The 19,097-nt window shown below is 34.3% G+C and overlaps 1 long non-coding RNA gene across 1 annotated transcript; it reads right to left on the minus strand.

Annotated features, from left to right (window-relative positions):
* Nucleotides 1–733: 733 nt before the first annotated feature.
* Nucleotides 734–18,819, minus strand: LOC136033070 (uncharacterized). Its single transcript, XR_010618847.1, has 3 exons — nt 18,678–18,819; nt 10,270–10,332; nt 734–920 (listed from the first exon to the last, which is right to left on the minus strand). It is a non-coding gene; the product is annotated as an uncharacterized LOC136033070 (long non-coding RNA).
* Between the last annotated feature and the right edge of the window lie 278 nt (nt 18,820–19,097).

The following is a 19,097-nucleotide window of genomic DNA, read 5'->3' on the forward strand; positions in this document are numbered from 1 at the left end:
AATATTTTCTACGTTCAGGCTAATATATCTTTTTTTAAAGATTAAAATCGTAACTGTTTCGATGGGGAAATAAATTTACAGTATTTTCAGGTTCACCTAGCGATATTGTCGCCAGTAGCTAAAGAGGTCAACATTGATGGCATGGAGACTTTTGTCCTTTCACTGCTACCGACAATCTGTAACTGTCTCTGAACGGGAGAGGGTAAATTTATCTTGTGAGGGGTGAATCAACTTTTATTTTGGTACTTTTGTAGCAATAACGATCTTAACGTTAACTTTTTAGATAGTCTATTTGAGCAACTGCCCCCCCCCCCAATGAGGTCAAGAGGCTACTAGATGATCGGGGGGACTAGGACAATCTGGAAGTGGTTCACTCGTCCTATTGCCTGATTTTTACCTCTGTAATTTTTCCTTGCATAATGTTTATGTCCTTAGGGCTAGGTTTGGGGATCCATACGACACCCTAACAGCTACTAGTATTTATTTGGACACTACAGACAAAGTGGGCACTAATACGTGGGCATACATGAACGCATATGTGGGCAAGATTTGAGCTTTTCTTCAATATCATATTCAAAAGGGAGTGGAGTAAGATAACATTAGGCATCCGTCACGCAATTTTTTTTTTATTTTAACTGGAAATCTGGTGAAGATTACCCACCTTACATGCAGACCAAAATTTTGTAAAATTATGGATTACTGTGGTAATAAAAGCATACAAAAAAAGACAGTATAAGTCTAGAGATGAACGTTTATTCACAATAAATACGTAAATCATATAAAACAGACGTTGCCAAGAGTCTTAAGACGGGAAAAAATCTATCCATAAAATGGCCTTCCAAAACCACGGTAGCCATATCCACCACGATAACCATAACCACCAAATCCACGATATCCATAGCCTCTATATGGACGATATCCTTAAAAAGAAAAATTAATGAAACAGTTTTTAATCATTTTCTTAAAATAAGAGACTGACGACTGACTTTAGTCTTTTGACATAAATCAGAAGACTGAAGTATTGTCAAAGCAAAGTATAGCCTACGGAAAACAGTGGAATCGCTTTATTTTTCCATGACAATTTAAGATAAAATGAAATAAACTAGATATATTTTTATTTACTAAAAATTCATTATGAATTCTGCTTATAAATGCCCGGTTAGATTAAATTGCTTTTCAGTGCAGGATTTTGTCATATGTCCATGCTTAATCCGTGTTTATTGGTGATTGTTCAGACGTTTGAAAATAATATATGGTTGTATAATTACTTGCAAAGCATCAGATATTAGTAGGAAAAGTTTTAATTTTCTAATTTCCAGCTCTTTACTTAATTTACGCAGGGTGTCGACAAAGTGTGGGTTCATACAAATTTTATTAATAATTAAATCAAAAAGTTAACAGGTTTTTTCAACTGAAATTAAGAAGCAACAATAAAATATAAAAAGAACAGAAATTATTCCATGTATAGAAAAGTAGTAGCCCCACTGAATTCCTCGCTCTTCATCCTGAAGTTTTCTAGGGCATTAAAAAAAAGTTTTTTTATTGATCTTATTAAATGGTCCTTGTTCTTCAGGAGTTGTTCTTAAGGAACTGGAGTGACAAATCAAAATTTAGGGTAGAGAGCAAGGTATTGAAAGGGGGGCATCCCCTCATATACGTAATAATTTCTGTTCGTTTTTTAGTTTCTATCCTGGTCCTTACTTTCAGTAAAAAAAACTTTTTTTTCAATTCTGATCATTTTTCAAGTAATGCTAGGATATTCAGCTCTCCTCCATGGATAATAGCATCTCCCTACGCAAAATACCTCCATAGAAATATCCTTCCACGTAACTCCTCCCCTCAAAAACCCTTTACAATTCTTGAGGAAAATTCCCACCGGACAATTATTGCAGTTGTTTTGATCTGAAAAATTAATTTTAGCACACTTTCATTTGAAAAAGTAATTTGCGATTATTTTTCAGATCATGCGGAAGTCTACCTTCGGAGAAACTTTTCCCAGCACCCCCCCCCCCCCCTCAGTGGTGAACTGTTTCTGCAGATACTTCCCCGGTGGAAGATTTCTAAAGTCGAAGATTCCCTATGGAGAATTTATTGAGAGGACAATAATTTTCCCCAAACAAATATATCATTTAGACAATTTCAACTCTATGAACGTTTCCCTGGGAGGGTTACCCTAAACTTATCCACATGTTAAACTGACTTGGTAAAGAGAAAGTAGGAAAAATACAAGAGCTTCGTACAGGTTTCAGGCAAAAGTTTCAGGTAAGTTTATCCATCACAAACTTCTCTCACCACTCAAAAGTACCAAATCGATTCATTTTCTTTTGACTGATCCAGTATACGATCCGGTAAAAAAAAACAACATAAATAAATAGAGTATACAAATTTTTATGTACCCAAACTTCGTGGACACCCGGTGTTTTTTTATCAGTTGTACTAATAATGTTGAATCAGTTCAGCAAAAATTTCATGTTTCTAGTTTTGACCGTTTTACGATCTAGTATTAACCAACAAATAAACCTACACACTTGATTTAAGCTTGAAACATTTCTTGTACTAAACCATTTTGTTATAAAAATAAAATTTTATTCATAAAATAAAAAAAGAAATAAAAAAAAGAAATCTGAATTTGTTAAAATGGTAACAAGTGTTTAATAGGTTGAAGATGTAATTTGAGTTCTCATTAAAATCAACTGAGGGCCAAGGTAAGCTAAAAAAGGGTTAAATGCCCAAGGCGAAGATTCTTCTTGGCACCTGGATCATATCCCTTTAGCATTTGCAAGCTTGCCAGAGGGAAGGAGATTTTGTAATTCCTTCCAGGCTTAAGCTGTCGTATAAAGTCACTTCGGGCCGCGCCTTTTTTCGTCTTTTAATACTCCTTTGTATTTCGTGGTTGCAAAATTATCATACAAGTTTTGCTTATCCTTTTCTCTCCAAGCAATGACACCTTGATTGCAATAATTTTTAATTCAATTGCAAATATGTTTCGAATAGAGGAGTAAGAGAACAAAAGCAAAATTATCATACAAGTTTTGCTTATCCTTTTCAAACAGTTCGTGGTAACGAACTGTAGTAAGGAGCGATCCAGCTCAATAGTAACCAAAACTCTAAAAAATTGCATTTTGATATCAATAGCTACAGCAAAAGAATCGCATTTTAATGCTGATTTTAAATATATAAGTTTCATCAAGTTTAATCTTACCCATCAAAAGTTACGAGCCTGAGAAAATTTGCCTTATTTAGGAAAATAGGGGGGAACACCCTCTAAAATTCGTAGGATCTTAATGAAAATGACACCATTAGATTCAGCGTATCAGAGAACCGTACTGTAGAAGTTTCAAGCTCCTATCCACAAAAATGTGGAATTTTGTATTTTTTGCCAGAAGACAAATCACGGGTGTGTGTTTATATGTTTGTTTGTTTTTTTGTTTTTTTTTCCCAGGGGTCATCGTATCGACCAAGTGGTCCTAGAATCTCGCAAGAGGGCTCATTCTAACGCAAAGGAAAATTTCTAGTGCTCTTTTTAAGTGACCAAAAAAATTGGAGGGCATCTAGGCCCCCTTCCACGCTCATTTTTTCCCAGAGTCAACGGATCAACATTTTGAGATAGTAATTTTGTTCAGCATAGTCGAAAACGATAATAAATATGTCTTTGGGGATGACTTACTCCCCCACAATCCCTGGGGGAGGGGCTGCAAGTTACAAACTTTGACCAGTGTTTACATATGGTAATGGTTATTGGGAAGTGTACAGACGTTTTCAGGGGGATTTTATTTTGTTTGGGGGTGGGGCTGAGCAGAGGGGGCTATGTTGGAGGATCTTTCCTTGGAGGAATCTGTCATGGGGGAAGAAAAATTCAATGAAAAGGGCGCAGGATTCTCTAGCATTACTATAAGAAAACAATGAAAAATAAACATGAAAACGTTTTTTCAAATGAAAGGATGAAATAGCATTGAAACTTAACACGAACAGAGATTATTACGCATATGAGGGGTTCTAAAAACATTTTAGCATAAAGAGCGAGGTATTTAGGAGGAGATAAATACCTTGCTCTTTATGCTAAAGTATTTTTAGTAATTTCAACTATTTATTCTACGGCCTTCCTTATTCAGGGGTCATTCTTAAATAATCGGGACAAAACTTACGATTTAGTGTAAAGAGCAAGGTATTAACGAGGGTACAAACCCCCTCGTATACATAATAAAAATATAAGGTTATGAAAGTCTGTTACGTAAGTTAATTCTTAAGTTACGTATATTTTTTACTAATAAAAACGTTCGTTAAAAATTAAAAGTTCTAGTTGCCTTTTTAAGTAACCGAAAAATTGGAGGGCAACTAGGCATCCTTCTCCACCCCTTATTTCTCAAAATCGTTTGATCAAAACTAAGAGAAAGCCATTTAGCCAAAAAAAGAATTAATATACAACTTTCATTTTAATAATTTATGTTTGGAGAGCCAAAATCAAACATGCATTAATTCAAAAACGTTCAGAAATTAAATAAGAAAAACTAGTTTTTTTAACTGAAAGTAAGGAGCGATATTAAAACTTAAAACGAACAGAAATTACTCCGTATATGAAATGGGTTGTCCCCTCCGCAATGCCTCGCTCTTTACGCTAAAGCTTGACTTTTTGCCACAATTCTACTTTTTAAAACAATTAAAAGCTTTAGCGTAAAGAGCGAGGGATTGCGGAGGGGACAACCCATTTAATATACGGAGTAATTTCTGTTCGTTTTAAGTTTTAATGTCGCTCCTTACTTTCAGCTAAAAAAATTAGTTTTTTTTATTTAATCTCTCCAAGCAATGACACCTTGATTGCAATAATTTTCAATTCAACTGCAAATATGTTTCGAATAGAGGAGTAAGAGAACAAAAGCAAAATTATCATACAAGTTTTGCTTATCCTTTTCTCTCCAAGCAATGACATCTTGATTGCAATAATTTTTAATTCAACTGCAAATATGTTTCGAATAGAGGAGTAAGAGAACAGTAAGCCATATTGCTACTTATTGTCAAAAAAACTTATTTTTATTTTCTTTTTTTTAAATATGGAAATGTTAAAGATTCTGAAATTCAAACTCACCTATCAAATGTGTCAAAAATTCCCTTCAAAAGGTTTGTATTTTCTGCAGGAGCAAAATTTAGCCAATAAGTTTGCTATAGCGATTTGAAAGTAGATATTTGTGCTAGTAGTTACAAAAACTCTAAGAAGTGCTATCTTGACAAAAATGAATCAACAGTTCATTAAGTAATTAAAAATCTAAAAATTGAAAGTTTGGCAACGATTTATACATCAAAAGGACTGAATTTTTATGCTGATTCTAAGCATAAATATTTATTAAAATATTCATAAGAAATCACTATAAAAGTTAATTATTAAAATTATTTAGTGTCACCCATAAAATCTTAAAATCCAGGGAAAATTTGCCTAACTTTCAAAAAAAGAAGGAAACAAACCCAAAAGTTGAAGCAATTTCGATGAAAAATATAATATTTGAATGAACATATGAGAGAAACTTGTTGTTAAGGCTTCTAGTCCCTATCTAAATAAATTTGAGTTTTACTGGGTTTTTTTCGCTAGCAGTTTAGTCAAACAGGTCATGGTAATGAACTGTAAGTAAGGAGCGACTCAGCTCAATAACAACTAAAACTCTAAAAAAGGAACTTTCATGCCAACAGATATATTAAAAGAATCAGATTCTCTCGAAGTTTCATTAACTTTGGTGTTGCCTATGAAAGTTTAAGAGCCTGAGAAAATTTGCCAAATTTTCCAAAAAAGGAAGAGAAAACCCATAGAAGTCATAGAATCTTAATTAAAATAACACTATCAGATTCAGTAAATCAGAGAACCCCGCTGTAGAGGTTTCAAGCTCCTATCTGCAAAAATGTTGAATTTTGTATTTTTTGCCAGGTGAAAGATCACAGATGCGTGTTTATTTGTTTATTCGTTGTTGTATTTTCCCCAAGGGGGGATTGTATCAACCCAGTGGTCCTAGAATATAATGAGAGGGTTCATTTGAGTGAAAATCAAAAGTTGTAGTGCTCTGTTTACGTGAAACACGGATTAGAGGACAATTAGGCCCACTCTGGTTTTTCCTCAAAATCGTCCAATTTAAATTTCTTGATAGCCATTTTGTTCATCATAGTTTAAAAGCCCAACAACTCTATATAAATTGTCCTTCTCCACCCTCAACAGCCCCAGTAGAAAGGTCTTTAAGTTAAAAAATTGTATATTGACTACACATAGTATTTGTTATTGGAAAGCATGCATACATTTTAAGGTGGGAAAACACATTTTCTGCTGTATTTTTTTCACCGGTGAAATCTCCATAGGGAGGGAGGTTCCAGGGGAGGAATTGGGTGAATCTACCAGAACTCATATACAAACTCATTTCACAAAATGTTCTTATTCTTATACAGCATGCTCAATTTTATGCATGGAGTTTTTAAGTGTATTTGTCAGGGATAAATTTTTAGAAATATTGAACTTTGTGGATAGTATATTCATAGGAAGGATATTTCCCCATAGAAATGGGGTCAGATTTCCTGGGTTTATTTAAAAAACGATCAGAAAAAAAAACAAAAAAAAACAAGTTTTTTGAACTGAAAGTGAAGAGCAACGTTAAAACTCAACACCTCACTCTATACTCTAAATTTAATCTTTTAACTCTAAAAGAGTCAACCCCCCGCGAATATGCAGTAATTTATGTTCGTTTTAAGTTTAATATTGCACAATTCACTCAGTTGGAAAAACTTGCTTTTTTATTATTTGATTACATAAAAAAAACTAGTTTTTTTAAAACTGAAAGTAAGGAGCGACATTAAAACTTAAAACGAACAGAAATTACTCTGTATATGAAATGGGTTGTCCCCTCCGCAGTCCCTCGCTCTTTACGCTAAAGTTTTTAATTGTTTTAAAAAGTAGAATTGTGGCAAAGAGTCAAACTTTAGCGTAAAGAGCGAGGGATTGCGGAGGGTACAACCCATTTCATATACGGAGTAATTTCTGTTCGTTTTAAGTTTTAATGTCGCTCCTTACTTTCAGTTAAAAAAACTAGTTTTTTTATTTAATTTCTGAACGTTTTTGAATTAATGCATGTTTGATTTTGGCTCTCCGCACATAAATTATTGAAATGAAATTAGTATATTAATTTTTTTTTGGCTAAATGGCTTTCTTTTAGTTTTGATCAGACGATTTTGGGAAATAAGGGGTGGGGAAGGAGGCCTAGCTGCCCTCCAATTTTTCGGTTACTTAAAAGAGCTACTAGAACTTTTAATTTTCAACGAACGTTTTTATTAGTAAAAAATATACGTAACTTAAGAATTAACTTAAGTAACAAATTTTTATATTCTTATATTTTTATTATGTGTACGAGGGGGTTTGTAACCTCGTTAATACCTCGCTCTTTACACTAAATCGTAAGTTTTGACCCAATTCTTTAAGAATGACCCCTGAATCAAAAAGGCCGTAGAATCAATAGTTGAAATTACTAAAAATATTTTAGCATAAAGAGTGAGGTATTTATCTCCTCCTAAATACCTCGCTCTTTATGCTAAAGTATTTTTAGAACCCCTCATATGCGTAATAATCTCTTTTCGTTTTAAATTTCAATGCTATTCCTTACTTTCATTTGAAAAAACGTTTTCATGTTTATTTTTTTATTGTTTTTTTATAGTAATGCTAGAAAATCCTGCACCCTTTTCATTGAATTTTTCTTCCCCCATCACATATTCCTCACAGGAAAGATCCTTCCACAAAGCCCTCTCCCATCAACCCCAGCCCCCAAACCAAAAAATCCCCATGAAAACGTCTTTGCACTTCCCAATAACCATTACTATATGTAATAAACACTGGTCAAAGTTTGTAACTTGCAGCCCCTCCTTCAGGGATTGTGGGGGAGTAAGTCTTTCCCAAAGATATAGTTATTATGGTTTTCGACTATGTGGAACAAAATGGCTATCTTAAAATTTTAATCTGTTGACTTTTGGAAAAAATTAGCGTGGGAGGGGGCCTATTTGCCCTCTAATTTTTTTATCAATTAAAAAGGGAACTAGAACTTTTCATTTCCGTAAGAATGAGACCTCTTGCGACACTCTAAGACCACCTGGTCGATACGATGACCCCTGGGGAAAAAAACAACAAACAAACAAACAAATAAACACGCACCCGTGATTTGTCTTCTGGCAAAAAATATGAAATTCCACATTTTTTTAGATAGGAGCTTGAAATTTTTGCTATAGAGTTCTCTAATATGCCGAATGCGATGGTGTGATTTTCGTTAAGATTCTATTACTTTTAGGGGATGTTTCCCCCTTTTTTCCAAAATAGGGCAAATTTTCTCAGGTTCGTAACTTTTGATGACAAAGACTAAATTAATTGAAACTTATATATTCAGAATCAGCGTGAAAATTCGATTCTTTTGATGTATCCGAGTTTCGTTTTTTAGAGTTCCGTTTAGAGTTCCGTTTACTTTTTAGAGTTCCGTTTACTATTGAGCCGGGTCGCCCCGTACTAAGTTCTTTACAACGAACTGTTTGAAAAGAAAATAATTCGGTATTTCGGGGCTTCTGACATTATTACTCCTTTGCGGAAGTTAGGCTCAAAATTGAAAAAGGATTATATTTTTTCTCTGGGCCCCTTCCACCTCTTAGTTCGTTTATTTTCCCGTTAGTTTTTACCTGTTTTCGCTTTATAGTTGTGTTATCTCTTAGCAGTTCTTTCGTTAGTTGAGTTTTGGTTGTGGTATATATATTTTATTGCTCGTATAGTTGTGTTATTTTCAAATTATACTCCATAATAGAGAAGCTCCGAACAGCCAGCATTGTATATTAAGCTCTGAATTTGACGTTTTTGTCTAACGTGACCAGATTCGTCCTGCGCCCTTTTCATTGACTTTTTTCCCCCATGGCATATTTCTCCAAGGAAAGATACTCTCACATAGCCCCCTCCCTCAACCCTACCCCCAAAACCAAAAAAATCCCCCTGAAAACGTCTGTACACTTCCCAATAACCATTATTATATGTAAACACTATTTGAAGTTTGTAACTTGCAGCCCCTCCCCCAGGGACTGTGGGGGAGTAAGTCATCCCCAAATACATAGTTATTATGATTTTCGACTATGTTGAACAGAATGGCTATCTCAAAATTTTGATCCGTTGACTTTGGGAAAAAATGAGCGTGGGAGGGGGCCTAGATGCCTTCCAATTTTTTTGGTCACTTAAAAAGGGTACTAGAACTTTTCATTTCCGTTAGAATGAGCCCTTTTGCGACATTCTAGGACCATTTGGTCGATACGATGACCCCTGGGAAAAAAAAAAAAAAAAAAAAAAAAACAAATAAACACGCACTCGTGATTTGTCTTCTGGCAAAAAATGCAAAATTCCACTTTTTTGTAGATAGGAGCTTGAAACTTCTACAGTAGGGTTCTCTGATACGCTGAATCTGATGGTGTCATTTTCGTTAAGATCCTACGACTTTTAGGGGGTGTTTCCTCCCTATTTTCATAAATAAGGCAAAATTTCTCAGGCTCGTAACTTTTTATGGCTAAGACTAAACTTGATGAAACTATATATTTAAAATCAGTATTAAAATGCGATTCTTATGATGTAGCTATTGATATCAAAATTCAATTTTTTAGAGTTTTAGTTACTATTGAGCCGGATCGCTCCTTACTACAGTTGGTTACCACGAACTGTTTGATTACACGATAAGTCACAGTGAGAGCGCACAGAATCTAAAAGTAATAAATAGTCAGGGAAAATGAAGAATCAAGTAACAAAATGAAATCACAAAAACTGCATATGAACAAATGGAGCTTAAAACGGAAATAAAATTGATGATCAAGCCAAGCTTAAAGCAAACACAACCTATCGAAAATACAACAGTTAAAACTAGGGATGAAACCTTTCAATTGACTGTGAAACAAATATAAAATTTTAACTGAACATTTTGGACGCATATACAGTGTCCATCATCAGCCGTAAAACTCTGATGTAGTTTTGCTGCTGATGATGGACACTGTATATGTGTCCGAAATATCCAGTTAAAATTTTACATTTGTTTCACAGTCGATTGAAAGGTTTCATCCCTAGTTTGAACTGTTATATTTTTGTCATGGAAAGGCAGTGAGGTCTTCAAAGTTCTAAACACAACCTATCACAAATAAAAGCTGAGTAACTATACCCTCAAATCTGAAGTGATTAGCTTTAATGACTCCACCTCCTTTTGGAAGTCAAAATACCTATTTAGATTGACTCAAATATCTTACCTCCAAAAAACAATCTGTTCGCTGCATCTTCATCATCATCGGCTAGAAGATCCTGAGCATAAGCTGAAAGAAAAGATTGTTATTTCCGAGGCTTAAGATTCAAGACAGAAATTGCCAGAAAAAAGATGGAACCTTGAAAATTTCAAGCAAAGTGATGCGATCATTAAAAATAGGAAATCGAATACAATACAATTAAAAATGGAATTAATTTATACAATTAAAACAGGTCTACTTTAATTAATTGTATTTAATTAATACAATTAAAAATAGGAAAATAGGCCTACTTGTTGAGATATTAGTTGCCAACGGTAAAATAGTTTTAATTTTATGTATGCCAATAGGAATGAGAACCGTCAATCAACATTTTACACTTTCATTTGTGTTTAAATAAAATATCTAATCATGAAATAACGGGTTAAATTTTTGGCCAGAATAGTCCATAATTACATTATACTAAGAGAAGAAAGACTTACGACCTAACTTGGATGAAAAAGATCATACCGTGGCAATAGACCATACCATAGTTTGCACTTTACTGAAAAAAAATATTTTAAATGTTTTCTCTTTTCTAACTTTAACAAATTCAAAGTTCTTGAGATTTAACTCTTTAAACAAGCAATAATTTTGTGTGTCTATATTTATGTATGTTTTATCTCGAAAATCCCTCTGTATTTTAGGAAATTGCTATCCTGTGATTTCTGGCCTAAGAAAACGTTTTAGTTCGCCACAAGATTGTTAAAATTACTGTAAGAGCCATAGTTAAAAAAAAAGATTCACGTGAAAGATATAATACCTATGAGCACATTTCAAGAGCGTGCATATGTCATTTTTGCCTCAGGAGTGGCTTTTTCGTTTCTAGTATCAAAGACGAAGGTAAAATTACACAAGAAACATAACAAAGTAAAAAATACTAACTCTAATGAGTCTATTTGCAAAGAGCGTTATCAGCAGTTTTATCAAGGGTTGCAGCAGAAGCTGCAACCTAGTAAAGAGCGAACCACAGCCCACAGTAGCTAAAAGTTAAGAAATGCGTTTTGAAAAACTTCTTACGGAAGAAAAATGCCATCTTAAACTGATTCAGTAATGGTAACTATTATTTCATTTCGTCTTAAAAGTAAAAGTTTTTGCAAAAAGGAATTTATGGTGGTTTTGAAGAAAAGCCCGAAATCCCTTAAAATGGTGTCAGATCAAAATGGAGGGGGAAAATAAAACTTGGAAAACACTTAGAGTGGAGGGATCGCGATGAAACTTGGTGGGAAAAATAAACACGAGTGCTAGATACATGATTGACATAAACGGAACGGATCCACTCTCTTTGGGATAGTTGGGGGGGGGTGTTATTTCTGAAAAATTAGAAAAAATTAGGTATTTTTAACTTACGAACAGGTGATCGGATCTCAATGAAATTTGATATTCAGAAGGATATCGTGGCTCAGAGCTCTTATCTTAAACCCAACCAGATCTGGTGACATTGGGGAGGGGGAGTTGGGAGAGGGTAACCTAAAACTTGAAAAACACTTAGAGTGGAGGGATCGGGATGAAACTTGGTGGAAAAAATAATCACGAGTCCTAGATACATGATTGACATAACCGGAACGGATCCACTCTCTTTGGGGTAGTTGGGGGAGGGGTTAATTCTGAAAAATTAGAAAAAATGAGGTATTTTTAACTTACGAACGGATTATCGGATCTCAATGAAATTTGATATTTAGAAGGATATCGTATCTCAAAGCTCTTATTTTAAATCCTGACTGGATCTGGTGACGTTGGGGGAAGTTTAGGGTGGGGAACCTAAAATCATGGAAAACGCTTAGATTGGAGGGATCGGGATGAAACTTGGTGGGACAAATAAGCAGAAGTCTTACATACGTGATTTACATAATTGGAACGGATCCGATCTATGGGGGGGGGGGGTTAATTCTGAAAAATAAGAAAAAATGACGTATTTTTAACTTGCGAAGGAGTGATCGGATGTTCATGAAACTTCATATTTAGAAGGACCTCGTAACTCAGATCTCTTATTATAAATCTCAACCGGATCAAGCGTAATTGGGGGGCAGTTGGGGGGGGGATCGGAAATCTTAGGAAACACTTAAAACGGTGAGATCAGGATGAAACTGGATGGGAAGAATAAAAACCTGTCTAAGATACGTGACTGACATAACCGAACCGGATCTGCTCTCTTTGGTGGAATTTGAGGGGGGGGGGGTAATTTTGAAAATTGGGGTATTTGTAACTTACGAAAGGGTGACCAGATCTTAATGAAATTTGATATTTAGAAGGATCTTGTGCTTTAAAGTTCTAATTTTAAATTCCGACCAGATCCTGTGACGTTTGGGGGAGTTGGAGGGTGAAACTGGAATTCTTGGAAAACGTTAAAATTGGGGTATTTTTATCTTACGAATAGATGATCACATCTTAATGAAATTTGATTTTTAGAAAGAATTTATGTCTAAGAGCTCTTATTTTAAATCCCGACCAGATCGTTTGACATTGGGGGGAGTTGGAGGGGGAAGTCATGGAAAACACTTGGAGTGTAGGAATCGGGATGAAGCTTGGTGGATAGAATAAACAAATTTCCTTGATACGTGATTGACAGAATCGTACTGGATTTCCTCTTTTTGGGGGAGTTGGGGGTAGGGGTTCAGTGATTTGGCGAGTTTGGTGCTTCTGGACGTGCTAGGACGATGAAAATTGATAGGCGTGTCAGGGAGCTGCACAATTTGACTTGATAAAGTCGTTTTCCCAGATTCGACCATCTGGGGGGCTAAAGGGAGAGGAAAAATTAGAAAAAATTAGGTATTTATAACTTACGAGTGGTTGATCGGATCTTAATGAATTTTGATATTTAGAAGGACATCGTGACTCAGAGCTCTTATTTTAAATCCTGACCGGCATTAAGCCTCTTATTTTCCTTTTTAAATCAATCTATTGATTCATAGAATTTTGTTAGAGCTCATACCCTATGATCTCTTGGCTCTTAGCTCTTGTTTTGTTATTTTTTTTTCTTTTTTTCCAGGCCTAGCGGGTTACCAGATAGAGAGAAGTTTAAGAGCTCATTCAAAAGCTATTTATCCTATCTACGGGATTCTTATGAATTCTGCCATCTTCATTTGCCATATGGCACCAAAAATTACACTTTTGGGTCATTTATCAAGGGTAGGGGTCGCGGGGTACCAGAACATCGTACAAAGATTTTTAATAGCTCATATAAAAGATAGTTCTCATATCTACATTCTTCTTCTAAATTTTTTCATTTGCAGGTTCCAAATGACACTAAAAACGGCACTTTTTTCCCATTTCTCAAGTGAAAAAAGCTAGGGCTAGTGGGGTAGCGGAACTTTAAGAGTAATGTTTAATGGCTCATTTGAAATGCATTGCTCATATCTAGATTATTTTAATCGATTATGCCATCCGTATTTGTGATATAACACTGAAAACAACACTTTTGGTGCCACTTCTTAAGTGAAAAAGCTCTGAAGTACAAAACGGGTACCCTTGTAATAGTTATGTTTCAATACCGTTAACTAAAGGTTTACAAGAACCCCTCCTGAACTGGTTTCTTGGGGCAATTTGTAATATACTCTCTCAAACACCAAACACAAGAAGAATAATAGAGAATTTTTTTAAGACAGTGGGAAACAAATTAGAATGAATATTTCGGCCCTATGTCCAAGGGCCAATACAAATAAGAAAAAACAACCTACAAGAGGGTAAAATCAATAAAACTAAAATGAACTGTTTTTCAAAAAAGTCCCAGGATCCTTACCTCAGCGAAGTTCAACCAGGACTGATAACTAAATTGTTACAGAAACGAGGCAATTCAATGAAATGAAAGAAAATGATTTAAAAACAGGTTTTTAATGCAAGTCTAGCTTTTTTCGCTGCTGATCTTATAGGTCAGGTTCTGTGTTAATATCTATTGTTTTTTTTTTTTATATTTCGTAAGGTCATTTTTAATTAAATTTGTGTATAAAGCATTCAGTAGATACTCTCCTAAATCCCTATTTAAGGAAATATTATTGTTAATCTTAAGTCTGATTTCAATTGCTTCTCGAACTACTTACTTTATGCCTAGATCATTGCTAATAATGGCGGATTCTTCAAAAAGTATTTTGTAGCTTGGATTTTTGAAAACATGGCTACTTAAAGCAGAATCAAAAGAAACAGAAGTAGTATTAGAATTCAGAGTTTTGGTGATATCATCTTTATGTTGTTGTGGGCGTTTCTCGAAATTCTGGTGGGTTCTCCCTACATAGAGTTTGCCACAGTCGCATGGTATTTGATAGACTCCTCTTTGGCGAGTAACTGGAGTCTTATCTTTACCAGAATTTAGGAGATTTAAGATTTTCAAATTATTGATAAACACAACATACAGATTATTTTGTGTGCATACTTTTTTAAGATTTCTAGTGATTTTTGGGATATTTGGGAGGTAAATTATGTTTTGGGGCTTATCGGGATTTTCAAATGGTAAATTATTGTTGATTTTATGGGAGTGTCTTTTCATCCTACGGTTAATTGTATTATTAATAAGTAAAAGAGGATACCCATTTTCAAAAAGTATGTCCCTGATAAAGTCTAGTTCAGCTGTGATGTATGAATCAGAACAAATATTCAGGGCACGATCTACGAGAGATATTACGACGCCTCTTTTAACTTGTGGGGGGTGATTCAAAATGTAAATATCTATTGTTTTGTGTTGGTTTTCTGTAAATAGTAAAATTGAGTTCATCTAAGTTACGAATAATTAGAACATCTAGGAATGAGATTTTATTTGAAATTTCAATTTCTAAGATAAACTGTAAATTCCTATCATATGTAGTAAGGTGATCTAAAAAAAACCCTAAGTTCATTTTCCCTATAGTTCCAAAGTGAAATTACATCATCCATGTAACGTTCCCAAAATATATGTTTAAAAAAATATGAATTTAATGCCCAATTTTCAATATGCTCTACATAAATATTCGCCAGTAACCCAGAAAGAGGCGCACCCATGGGTAAAACATTTATTTGTTGGTAGAAAGAATTACGGAATTGCATATACATTGAATACTTGTTACAAAGTTTAACCAAGGGCATTAAAACGTCGCAATCTAATCCTGTTGCTGAAACTTCTATTAAGTCATAATTTTCATTAATTTTATTTTCTAATAATTTCTCGGATTCTGCTACATTAATATTTGTATACATAAACACAACGTCAAAGCTACTGATAATTGTATTTTCTTAAATATTTACGTTTTTGAGTTTTTCAACTAAATCGACCGAATTACATATATAAGATTTTTGAGAAAAAAGCAAAGGTTTGAAGGCTGTACATAACCATTTTCCAATTTTGGAGGCGGGGGCTTTCGTACAAGCTACAATTGGCCTTAAAGGAATGCCCTCCTTATGTAATTTTGGTAGACCATAAAACTTTGGACAAAAGCTGCCTCGGGGGAAAAATTTATTATATAATTGTATAGTAATTTTACCATTTTGTTTTAGATCTTTTAATTCTTTTATAATTTTGTTAGCAAACTGATCAGTATGGTCGTGGGTTATGTTTTGTATGTAGTTTTGTCATTTAGATGTGCATAAATTTTTGTGTCGTAATCTTTCGTATCCATGACAACCAAAGAATTGCCTTTATCTGCTTTAGTCAAACAGTTCGTGGTAACGAACTGTAGTAAGGAGCGACCCGGCTCAATAGTAACCAAAACTCTAAAAAATGGAATTTTGATACCAATAGCTACATCAAAAGAATCGCATTTCAATGCTGATTTTAATATATAAGTTTCATCAAGTTTAGTCTTACCCATCGAAAGTTACGAGCCTAGGAAAATTTGCCTTATTTTAGAAAATAGGGGGAAACACCTACTAAAAGTCATAGAATCTTAACGAAAATCACACCATCAGATTCAGCGTATCAGAGAATCATACTGTAGAAGTTTCAAGCTCCTATCTACAAAAACGTGGAATTTTGTATTTTTTTGCCAGAAGGCAGATCACGGATGCGTGTTTATTTGTTCTTTTGTTTGTTTTTTTTGTTTTTTGTTTTCCTGGGATGATCGTATCGACCCAGTGGTCCTAGAATGTTGTGAGAGGGCTCATTCTAACGGAAATGAAAAGTTCTAGTGCCCTTTTTAAGTGATCAAAAAAATTGGAGGGCACCTAGGCCCCCTCCCACGCTAATTGTTTTCCCAAAGTCAACGAATCCAAATTCTGAGATAGCCATTTTATTCAGCGTAGTCTAAAAACCTTATAAATATGTTTTTGGGGACGACTTACTCCCCCAACGTAACCCCCCGTGTGAGGGGTTACAAGTTACAAACTTTAACCAGTGCTTACATATAGTAATGGCTATTGGGAAGTGTACAGACGCTTTCAGAAGGATTTTTGGTTGAGGGGAGGGGTTGAGAAGAGGGGGATATGCTGGGAGAACTTTACTTGGAGGAATTTGTCATGGGGGAAGAAATTTTTCATGTAGGGAGCGCAGGATTTTCTAGCATTATTTAAAAGAAAAGCAATGAAAAAATAAATATGAAAAAGTTTTTTCAACTGGAAGTAAGGAGCAGCATTAAGACTTTAATTGCAACTATTTTTTCTATGGCTTTTGTGATTCGGGGGTTATTCTCAATGAATTGGGACAAAATTTAAGCTTTTGTGTAAAGAGCGAGGTACTGACGATGGGTTGAACCCCTCATGTATGTAATAGAAACATGAGAATACGAAAGTTCGTTACGTAAGCTAATTTATAAGTTACGTAAAACTTTCGTAAAAAATTAAAAATTCTAGTTCCCTTTTTAAGTAACCAAAAAATCGGAGGGCAACTGGGCTTCCTCCCCCGCTCCTTTTTTCTCAAAATCATTCAATCAAAACTCTGAGAAAGCCATTTAGCCAAAAAAATAAATATACAAATTTCGTTTTAATTATTCCTCTGCGGAGAGCCAAAATCAAAACATGCATTGATTCAAAAACATTCAGAAATTAAATTAAAAAAACAAGTTTTTTTAACTGAAAGTAAGGAGCGATATTAAAACTTAAAACGAAAGAGCGGGGCGTTGACGAGGAAGCATCCCCTTTCATATACGAAGTAATTTCTGTTCGTTTTAAGTTTTAATGTCGCTCCTTACTTTCAGTTAAAAAAACTTGTTTTTTTTATTTAATTATAATAATGGACGGACCTTGCGGAGATTGGATAGAATTCTTAGGTCACGTAAATTATCTGGTTTTATATTGGCGGGAGGATTAGCCTTTTTTTTAGTATTGTAAAGTGTATCAATAAGACAAGCCCTAACTTCGTTTAGGTTGGAAATAGATGAATAAAATTTGTGCCAAGACGACTCTAGAGAGGAAATCAAATCTGCCACAGGAGCTTGTTTTGGAAGAAAAGAGAATTTTGGACCTTTTTCAAGAGTTTGAATTTCCAATGGTTCAAGCGTTCTAGAGGACAAGTTAATCGATGTAACTTAGTGTCTAGAGAGATTTTAAGATTCAATAATTACTGCCGTAAAAAATTCAAACCGTAAAAATTTTTTCATTTAGGCATTTGTAATAAACATTTAATTAGAGCACCCTTATCTAAATTAGTGTCTAGAGAGATTTTAAGATAAAATAATTACTGCCGTAAAAAATTCAAACCGTAAGAAAATTTCATTTAGGCATTTGTAATAAACATTTAATTAGAGCACCCTTATATCTAACTTAGTGTCTAGAGAGATTTTAAGATTCAATAATTACTGCCGTAAAAAATTCAAACCGTAAAAAATTTTTCATTTAGGCATTTGTAATAAACATTTAATTAGAGCACCCTTATATCTAACTTAGTGTCTAGAGAGATTTTAAGATTCAATACTACTGTTGCTGCACAAAAATTTCCCCTGAAAAAGCTCAGGTTGTGAGGTTTAGGAACACTGACGTTCTATATAGAGGTTTCAGTCAACTGTTTTGTCCTGCACCGGATTAACGACAATTCTTGATTACTAGGGTCCATGCATCGGTCCTGCCGTATGCTGCTACATTGTGGTTCAAACTGTGGGTCCCATGTTTCCAATCAAACCTGCTGCACTTCCACTGGGTCCACTTTGAAATAGAAAACAAGTCCGTATTAAACAAAGTTCGTTACGTAAGCTAATTTATTAGTTACGTATACCTTTTACTAATAAAAACATTCGTAAAAAATTAAAAGTTCTAGTTGCCTTTTTAAGTAACCAAAAAATCGGAGGGCAACTAGGCTTCCCCCTCCCGCTCCTTTTTTATCTCAAAATCATTCGATCAAAACTATGAGTGAGAAACTTCTTGAGCTAAATTGTGTGTATCAGATTTACTAAATTTATTTCAGGATATATTGCTTAAAATTTACAATGAAATATCTACTCTTAGAAGCAGTGAGATAAACTGAAACCTGTATAAAAAAGTCTTACCTACTGAAACCACAAAAACAATAAAGAAGGTGAAAAACACTGAAAATTTCTTCATTATATAGGGTTGTTTGAGTTGTATTTTCACTTAAAAATTCACAAGAAAACTGATCAAACAAGAAAAGTGGTTGGTTAATTTATACCAATTATTGTCTATGGAATTGACTAGCAATAACGTCATATTGGGTTTTTCCACGTAATTGTTGCAACAGCTTAGGGCTTTTCTAGATTTTTTTTTGCGTCAACTAAAAAAAAAAAAAAAAATAATAATTCATATATATAATCTTTTTCAGAGAAAAATAGAGTTGAGGAGAAACAATCAGTCCAAAGATACCATATACTGCTAAAGGTAATTAAAGAATCCTAAAATGAATAAAGCTAGAAAAGAATCATTAAGTAAAACCCATTAAAAACAAGCATCAA

Source organism: Artemia franciscana, chromosome 11, assembly GCF_032884065.1.
Source record: "Artemia franciscana chromosome 11, ASM3288406v1, whole genome shotgun sequence".
NCBI lineage: Eukaryota > Metazoa > Arthropoda > Branchiopoda > Anostraca > Artemiidae > Artemia > Artemia franciscana.